Source organism: Somniosus microcephalus, chromosome 3 (assembly GCF_052327205.1).
Source record: "Somniosus microcephalus isolate GS21.2 chromosome 3, FLI_Smic_1.0, whole genome shotgun sequence".
Lineage (NCBI taxonomy): Eukaryota > Metazoa > Chordata > Chondrichthyes > Squaliformes > Somniosidae > Somniosus > Somniosus microcephalus.
Genome location: NC_140989.1, coordinates 375,359,193 through 375,369,001, shown reverse-complemented (window position 1 = coordinate 375,369,001; position 9,809 = coordinate 375,359,193). Strand labels below are relative to the sequence as shown.

The 9,809-nt window shown below is 50.9% G+C and overlaps 1 protein-coding gene across 1 annotated transcript in view; it reads left to right on the top strand.

Annotated features, from left to right (window-relative positions):
- The window catches only part of LOC147122453 (netrin-G1-like), a 985,713-nt gene that overhangs the window by 974,478 nt on the left and 1,426 nt on the right, over positions 1–9,809 (top strand). The window lies entirely within an intron of this gene.

Below are 9,809 nucleotides of genomic sequence, written 5' to 3'. Positions count from 1 at the left end.
GCCGTGTGTTTAATGCTCCTGTCTGGCATCAGATTAACTTTCCCCGACATTTCATTTAATGTCTAAATCATAGAGTTTCCAGAGCGAGGGCATCAAACCAGCCCACATCCCAGAACTACACACTGGGCAAGATTCAAACTCCCCTCAGCTCTGAGCTCTCTATAAATTCAAACCCAACTCGCCTGTTCTCAAGGTGTAATTATTTATATTGATCTGCAGCTTGTGAAGATAATGTGATCACTGAAAATAATCTCCCTTCAACTAGGCAGAAAATATCACAACCTCATCAGCACGGTGGCACAGTGGTTAGCACTGTTGCCTCACAGCGCCAGGGACCCGGGTTCAAATCCGGCCTCGGATGACTGTGTGGAGTTTGCACATTCTCCCCGTGTTTGCGTGGGTTTCCTCCGGGTGCTCCGGTTTCCTCCCACAGTCCAAAGATGTGCGGGTTAGGTTGATTGGCCATGATAAAAATTGGCCCTTAGTGTTAGGGGGGATTAAATACGTGGGGTTACGGGGCTACGGGGGTAGGGCTTGGGTGGGATGGCTGTCGGTATAGGGACCGGGTGCTAGGGTTTGGATGATCAGCCATGATCTCGTTGAATGGCGGAGCAGGCTCGAAGGGCCGAATGGCCTACTCCTGCTCCTATCTTCTATGTTTCTATGTTTCTAAACTCTAGTGATGTCTGACTGTGAGAACATCCAGCCCTACAACCCTCCGAGATCTCGGCACTCCTCCAACTCTGGCCTCTAGTCCCTTCGCCCCACCATTGGCGGCGCTGCCTGGGGCCCAATTTCTGGAATTCCCTCTCGAAACATCTCCGCCTCTCTAACTCTCTCCGGCTTTAAGACCCTCCTTAAAACCTACTTCTTTGACCAACATGTCTGAATACTTCCTTATGTGGCTCGATGTCTAGTTTTGTCAGATTACGCTGCTGTGAAGCACCTTGGGGCATTTTACTACGTTAAAGGTGCTATATAATCGCAAGTTGTTGGTGTGACTGGAGATGGTGAGTGTGTGTTGGGGGTGTGACTGGAGATGGTGAGTGTGTGTTGGGGGTGTGACTGGAGATGGTGAGTGTGTGTTGGTGTGACGAGATGGTGAGTGTGTGTTGGGGGTGTGACTGGAGATTGTGAGCGTGTGTTGGTGTGACTGGAGATGGTGAGTGTGTGTTGGTGTGACTGGAGATGGTGAGTGTGTGTTGGTGTGACTGGAGATGGTGAGTGTTTGTTGGTGTGACTGGAGATGGTGAGTGTGTGTTGGGGGTGTGACTGGAGATGGTGAGCATGTGTTGGGGGTGTGCCTGGAGATGGTGAGTGTGTGTTGGTGTGACTGGAGATGGTGAGTGTGTGTTGGGGGTGTGACGAGATGGTGAGTGTGTGTTGGGGGTGTGACTGGAGATGGTGAGCATGTGTTGGGGGTGTGACTGGAGATGGTGAGTGTGTGTTGGGGGTGTGACTGGAGATGGTGAGTGTGTGTTGGGGATGTGACGAGATGGTGAGTGTGTGTTGGTGTGACTGGAGATGGTGAGTGTGTGTTGGTGTGACTGGAGATGGTGAGTGTGTGTTGGGGGTGTGACTGGAGATGGTGAGCGTGTGTTGGTGTAACTTGAGATGGTGAGCCTATGTTGGGGGTGTGACTGGAGATGGGGAGTGTGTGTTGGGGGTGTGACTGGAGACGGTGAGTGTGTGTTGGGGGTGTGACTGGAGATGGTGAGCATGTGTTGGGGGTGTGACTGGAGATGGTGAGTGTGTGTTGGGGGTGTGACTGGAGATGGTGAGTGTGTGTTGGTGTGACTGGAGATGGTGTGCGTGTGTTGGGTTTGTGACTGGAGATGGTGAGTGTGTGTTGGGGGTGTGACTGGAGATGGTGAGTGTGTGTTGGGGCTGTGACTGGAGATGGTGAGAGTGTGTTGGTGTAACTGGAGATGGTGAGCGTATGTTGGGGGTGTGACTGGAGATGGGGAGTGTGTGATGGGGGTGTGACTGGAGATGGTGAGTGTGTGTTGGGGGTGTGACTGGAGATGGTGAGCGTGTGTTTGGGGTGTGACGAGATGGTGAGCGTGTGTTGGGTGTGTGACTGGAGATGGTGAGTGTGTGTTGGTGTGACTGGAGATGGTGTGCGTGTGTTGGGGGTGTGACTGGAGATGGTGAGTGTGTGTTGGGGGTGTGACTGGAGATGGTGAGTGTGTGTTGGGGCTGTGACTGGAGATGGTGAGAGTGTGTTGGTGTAACTGGAGATGGTGAGCGTATGTTGGGGGTGTGACTGGAGATGGGGAGTGTGTGATGGGGGTGTGACTGGAGATGGTGAGTGTGTGTTGGGGGTGTGACGAGATGTTGAGCGTGTGTTTGGGGTGTGACGAGATGGTGAGCGTGTGTTGGGTGTGTGACTGGAGATGGTGAGTGTGTTTTAGGGGTGTGACTGGAGATGGTGAGTGTGTGTTGGGGCTGTGACTGGAGATGGTGAGTGTGTGTTGGTGTGACTGGAGATGGTGAGTGTGTGTTGGGGGTGTGACTGGAGATGGTGAGTGTGTGTTGGGTTGTGACTGGAGATGGTGAGTGTGTGTTGGGGGTGTGACGAGATGGTGAGTGTGTGTTGGGGGTGTGACTGGAGATGGTGCGTGTGTGTTGGGGGTGTGACTGGAGATGGTGAGTGTGTGTTGGTGTGACTGGAGATGGTGAGTGTGTGTTGGTGTGACTGGAGATGGTGAGTGTGTGTTTGTGTGACTGGAGATGGTGAGCGTGTGTTGGGGTGTGACTGGAGATGGTGAGCGTGTGTTGGTGTGACTGGAGATGGTGAGTGTGTGTTGGGGGTGTGACTGGAGATGGTGAGTGTGTGTTGGTGTGACTGGAGATGGTGTGTGTGTGTTGGGGGTGTGACTGGAGATGGTGAGTGTGTGTTGGGGGTGTGACTGGAGATGGTGAGTGTGTGATGGGGGTGTGACGAGATGGTGAGTGTGTGTTCGGGGTGTGACTGGAGATGGCGAGCGTTTGTTTGGGGTGTGCCGAGATGGTGAGCGTCTGTTGGGTGTGTGACTGGAGATGGTGAGTGTGTTTTGGGGGTGTGACTGGAGATGGTGAGTGTGTGTTGGGGCTGTGACTGGAGATGGTGAGTGTGTGTTGGTGTGACTGGAGATGGTGAGTGTGTGTTGGGGGTGTGACTGGAGATGGTGAGTGTGTGTTGGGTTGTGACTGGAGATGGTGAGTGTGTGTTGGGGGTGTGACTGGAGATGGTGAGTGTGTGTTGGGGGTGTGACTGGAGATGGTGAGTGTGTGTTGGGGGTGTGACGAGATGGTGAGTGTGTGTTGGGGCTGTGACTGGAGATGGTGAGTGTGTGTTGGGGGTGTGACTGGAGATGGTGAGTGTGTGTTGGGGGTGTGACTGGAGATGGTCAGTCTGTGTTGGGGGTGTGACTGGAGATGGTGAGTGTGTGTTGAGGGTGTGACTGGAGATGGTGAGCGTGTGTTGTGGGTGTGACTGGAGATAGTGAGCGTGTGTTGGGGGTGTGACTGGAGATGGTGAGCGTGTGTTGGGGTGTGACTTGAGATGGTGAGCGTTTGTTGGGGGCGTGACTGGAGATGGTGAGTGTGTGTTGGAGGTGTGACTGGAGATGGTCAGCGTGTGTTGGGGGTGTGACTGGAGATGGTGAGCGTGTGTTCGGGGTGTGACTGGAGATGGTGAGCGTGTGTTGGGGGTGTGACTGGAGATGGTGAGCGTGTGTTGGGGGTGTGACTGGAGATGGTGAGTGTGTGTTGGGGGTGTGACTGGAGATGGTGAGTGTGTGTTGGTGGTGTGACTGGAGATGGTGAGTGTGTGTTGGGGGTGTGACTGGAGATGGTGAGTGTGTGTTGGGGTGTGACTGCAGATTGTTGTGTATGTACCTTTAAGAGAATAACTGGTCTCAGACTGCAGTACCAGCAGTGACCACCCCCTGTATAAAAGGCGCTAGTGAGCCTTTGTGTTTTTAGTTTCACTATTGACTTCCACCAGTAAAGACTTATTTTGTTCACTCCTGCTGTCCGTGTCTCAATTACTCACGGACGTAACACTGGCGACGAGTAAGAAATGAACTTACCTGCAACTCGGCAGCACCTCAGACGACGTTATTGAAGGTCGAAGCCAGAAAAAAAAAAAAAATCCAAAGAAACTCGAGAAACGGGCGTCGACCGTGGGCAACCGCCCTCCAAATCGTCAGATTGAAATCTTGCAGGAGCGACTGTCCAGAGCCAGGCTTGGTTCCTCGGTCTGTGGTTTCCCAGCTAATCGGGCTGGTGGCAGGTAGTGCACTGATCCTTCCTGGGCTGCGGCGGGCTAGTGCTCGATCGGGTGGTTTTCAACGGGGCCGGGCAGCGAGTCGGGAAGCAAAGAGAGAGAGAGAGGGTGGAGCACACAGGGCGCGGCCGGTGCTTCGAAGCCGGGCAGCGTTCGGACCTAAGAAGAGGGAGGGAAGTGTCCCAGAGGGTCCGCTCCACGATGGGAAAATAATAAAAGCAAAAAAATTATTATTAAACGCGCAAGAAACCGTGGAAAGCAGCGCTAACAACAGCGGGGAAGAAGGCAAAGCGCGGGAGGCGCCATTTTGTTAAATCGGGGAAGCAGGCAAAGCGCGGGAGGCGCCATTTTAGATTTGCAAGATGCCGAAGACTGGCTGTATCACTGCTTTTGATAATACAATAGAGGACTGGACCACGTATGTGGAAAGAGTCGAGGTATATTTCGAGGGAAACGAAATAGCGGAGGGGAAAAAGGCATCGATATTGCTAAACTTAATGGGCGCTAGAACATACGGCCTATTGCGGGACCTGATTACTCCAGCCAAACCGAAGGCGAAGAGTTTTAACGAAATTGTTGCTGTCCTACAGGAACACTTAAACCCTGCACCGCTGTTGATAGCAGAAAGATTTAAATTCCACAGGAGAACTCAGCACAAAGATGAGAGCAATGCTGAGTATCTTACGGAACTATGCAAGCTATCAAAGCACTGCCAGTTCGGAGCAGGACTGGCAGATACCCTGCGGGACAAATTTATCTGTGGACTCCTGAGTGAAGGAACACAGAAGAAGTTACTCTCAGAGAAAGAGCTGACGCTAGATAAGGCTTTCAGCGTGGCAGTATCGTATGAAGCAGCAGCCAGGGGAGCTGCAGAAATTCAACAAAAACCACAGGAATACGGCACCCACGAAATGATATGGGGATTTGCAAAATGTTATCGCTGCGGCAGAACTAACCACGACCAGAAGGACTGCTGGTCCAAAGACAAAATATGCAGGCAATGCGGGAAGATGGGACACATTGCACGAGTTTGCAGGTCTGGGAAGAAGACCAGCGACAACAAAAAGGCTACTAAGGAACCGTACAAGAAAGTACAAAAGATGACGGACAGTAGTTCCGAAGACCAGATGAGCGATAGTGAATCCGGGAACAGGAGACTAAGCTGTCTCAAACTTCACAATGTAATCGCAAAAGAGGATCACCGAACCATTTGGGTCACCCTCACGATAGCAGGGTCCCAAGTTAAAATGGAATTGGATACAGGATCAGCGCTAACCGTCATGAATCGACGAGACTACGAGCGGCTATTTTCACACATACCCTTGAGAGAGACATCCATCGTCTTGACGACGTATACGGGGCAAAAAGTATACCCCAGAGGAAAAATAAGGGTGCCTGTCGAATACAACGGCAAGAAAATACGGAAATTGTATCTCTACATACTGCCAAATGGTGGACCACCGTTATTGGGACGGGAATGGATCAGGAAGATAAACTTAGATTGGCACTCCATTCATGCAATGACGGTGGACGGTAAAAAAGATGAAGACGTCACTCCTGGACGATTGTCAACAATCTTAGCTAACGCCAAAGAGGTATTTCAACAAGAACTGGGCACGCTTTAAGGCGTAACCGCCTCGATAAAAATAGAAGAGAACGCAGTTCCCAAGTTTTTCAAAGCAAGACCGGTACCATATGCAATTCGCGCAGCCGTCGAGGCAGAGCTGGAGAATCTGGAGAAGGCGGGCGTGTTGTCTAAGGTCGACTGGAGCGAGTGGGCGACACCCATCGTTCCTGTCATGAAGAAAACGTTAAGCAATAAGTCCGGGGAGCCAAGGAAGATTCGCATCTGTGGGGATTTCAAGGTGACTGTGAACCCAGTCCTTCACACAGTACAATATCCTCTTCCAAGGATAGAAGACATCTTCGCCTCACTGTCTGGAGGGAAGCGTTTTACAAAAATTGACCTAGCACAAGCATATTTGCAGATGGAGGTTGAAGAGTCCTCTAGGAAGTATCTCACGATAAACACGCACAAAGGTCTTTACCAGTATCATCGATTGGTATTCGGAGTAGCATCGGCTCCGGCGATATGGCAAAGAGCGATAGAACAAGTCCTGTAAGGGATTCCGGGGACTCAGTGTTACTTGGACGACATCCTTGTAACAGGTGAAGATGACAGTGAACACCTTAACAACCTAGAACAGGTGCTCACTAGATTACGGGAACATGGGGTGCGAGCCAACCGCCCCAAGTGCGAATTTTTTAAGAAACAGAGATCGTATTGTGGCCACGTGATTGATGAAGAGGGGTTACATAAGTCCCCTGACAAAATTGAAGCGGTTGTTAAGGCCCCAGCGCCTGAAAATGTGTCGAATCTGAGGTCATTCCTCGGACTGGTGAATTACTATCATAAGTTTTTGCCGAATTTGTCAACAATTCTGCACCCACTGAACACCCTGCTATGAACGGGGGTAGCATGGGAATGGAGCGATGATTGTAAGCGTGCTTTTCAGAAGAGTAAGGACTTAATCACTTCAAGGGAAGTATTGGCTCACTACAACCCAGCACTGCCAATCAGGCTGGTGTGTGATGCGTCTCCCTACGGCATTGGGGCGGTACTGTCACATAAATTCCTTGATGGTTTAGAGAGGCCGATAGCTTTTGCGTCACGCTCGTTAACTTCTGCCGAGCGTAACTATGCCCAGATTGACAGAGAGGCCCTCAGCCTAGTGTGGGGGGGTGAAGAAGTTCAACCACTACCTGCACGGTCAAAAATTTACTCTACTAACCGATCATCAACCTCTTGTCTCCATTTTCAACCCTCAGAAGGGCGTACCGATAATGACAGCACAACGGCTGCAGAGATGGTCCCTTTTCCTAGGGGCACACCAATATGACATCGAGTACAAAGGAACTAAACAGCATGGAAATGCTGATGGATTGTCACGTCTACCGTTGCCGACGGTGGAAGAAGAAGACCTTGCAGTGGATCCAATGGAGTTATTCCACTCGACCATAGTCGAATGTCTCCCTGTGACGAATGCAAACATAGAAAAGGAAACACGGAATGACCCGACACTATCATGGGTCTATGATTTAACGGTGAAGGGATGGCCAGCACATGGCGAACCACTGCTGCCAGCATTCTCGCCGAGAAGAGAACAGCTGTCAGTGTGCAGAGGAACCTTGATGTGTGGATCCAGAGTAGTAATTCCACCTAAGTTGACGGATAGAGTGCTCAATGAGCTTCATGAGGGTCATCTGGGTGGGGTAAAAATGAAGAACTTAGCCAGAGCGTTTGTGTGGTGGCCAGGAATCGATAGAGAAATCGAAGAGATGACCAAGAGCTGTGCAGGATGCCAGAAGGTCCAAAACGCCCCACCACAAGCTCCTCTGCATCCATGGGAGTGGCCCTAATCTCCATGGCAAAGGGTGCACATTGATTTTGCTGGTCCCTTCATGGACTCGATGTTTTTAATTGCGGTGGATGCACATTCAAAGTGGCCAGAGGTAATAAAAATGTCCTCAACCACCACGGAAAAAACTATCACAGTTTTACGAACCATATTCGCCAGGAATGGGCTGCCTGAACATATTTGCTCTGACAGTTTGTGTCTGAAGAGTTCCGGAGGTTCTTAAAGAACAATGGTGTTAAGCATTACACATCTGCCCCATATCATCCAGCCACTAATGGATTGGCCGAGAGGTTTGTCCAAACATTCAAGAAGGCTATCAAGGCAATGTGTAATGAAGATATACCCCTACAACACAAGGTGGACAACTTCTTGTTTGCCTACCGGAATGCGACACATGCGGTTACCAACCAAACTCAGGCCATGATGTTCTTCAATCGAAGACTACGATGCCGCTTGGATTTGGTGAAGCCAAACGTCCGAAGAGATGTGGAGAACAGGCAGTTTCAGAATATGAATGAAAGGCCGACCAGGAGTTTTAAGATAGGTCAACCAGTTTTGGCCCGGGACTACCGCACAGAGAAATGGCAGCCAGGAACGATTTGTACACGACAAGGACCTCTCATGTATACCGTGGACGTTGGGGAGAGCATTGTAAGACGCCATGCTGACCAGATTCTAGAGTCACTGGAAAACGTCAACTCCACACCACGATCTGATACACCTGGTAATGAAATCGACGTTCCAATTGCAGCTACCGCAGAACCGGTAATATTGGAAGCAGATGAACCAAACAACGACATTGATCCCGACTCAACATTGCCAGAAGAACCTGATACCCAAAAGAGGCGTTATCCAGACAGAATCAGGAAGCCTCCTCAAAGACTGAACTTATAATTGCTTAAACTTAACCAATGTATCTAGCAACAGTAATTGTGATTGTAATTAGTTATCATTTAGTTGTTAAATGAATGTTATGTACTGTTTATCTAAAAGGGGAGGAATTGTTGTGTATGTACCTTTAAGAGAATAACTGGTCTCAGACTGCAGTACCGGCAGTGACCACCCCCTGTATAAAAGGCGCGAGTGAGCCTCTGTGTTTTTAGTTTCACTATTGACTTCCACCAGTAAAGAGATGGTGAGTGTGTGTTGGGGGTGTGACTGGAGATGGTGAGTGTGTGTTGGGGGTGTGACTGGAGATGGCGAGTGTGTGTTGGGGGTGTGACTGGAGATGGTGAGCGTGTGTTGGGGGTGTGACTGGAGATGGTGAGCGTGTGTTGGGGGTGTGACTGGAGATGGTGAACGTGTGTTGGGGGTGTGACGAGATGGTGAGCGTGTGTTGGGGGTGTGACTGGAGATGGGGAGCGTGTGTTGGGGTTTGAGCAGGAGGAGTGACGTTGGGCCCAGAAGGTGACGGTGGATTGTGCTGCTCGAGCTGAAGGGGAACAGCATTACGTGGGAGGAAGTGAGACATTCACAGACTATTCCTGCTCGCAGTGCAGCAGTTTATAAAATCCTGGAGTATTTATTATAGAAAATGGGTTATAAATATCCCCGTTACTAGTCTGTGTATCAGTCACAGCCCAGAGTAACACCTTGTGTCGTGAAACAGGCCGTGGGAGGTTCACCAAACCCAGAGTGTGACCGTGTTTAAAGGGGTAACTTTTTATACTAGTAATCAGAATAATTTTGCTTTTCCAGTGTGAGCTGCGGCTGAGATTGAGGGGAGATGATGGAGGGAGGAGAAGAGATTTTGATTCTGCTGTTCCTCCTCCGCTCTCCTGAAGGAACTGACTCAATCACAGTCCAGAGTCTCGAGCACAGAATCCGGCCCGACACTCCCAGTGCAGTCCTGAGGGAGTGCTACACTGTCGGAGGGGCAGTACTGAGGGAGTGCTGCACTGTCGGAGGGGCAGTACTGAGGGAGCGCTGCACTGTCGGAGGGGCAGTACTGAGGGAGCGCTGCACTGTCGGAGGGGCAGTACTGAGGGAGCGCTGCACTGTCGGAGGGGCAGTACTGAGGGAGCGCTGCACTGTCGGAGGGGCAGTACTGAGGGAGCGCTGCACTGTCGGAGGGGCAGTACTGAGGGAGTGCTGCACTGTCGGAGGGGCAGTACTGA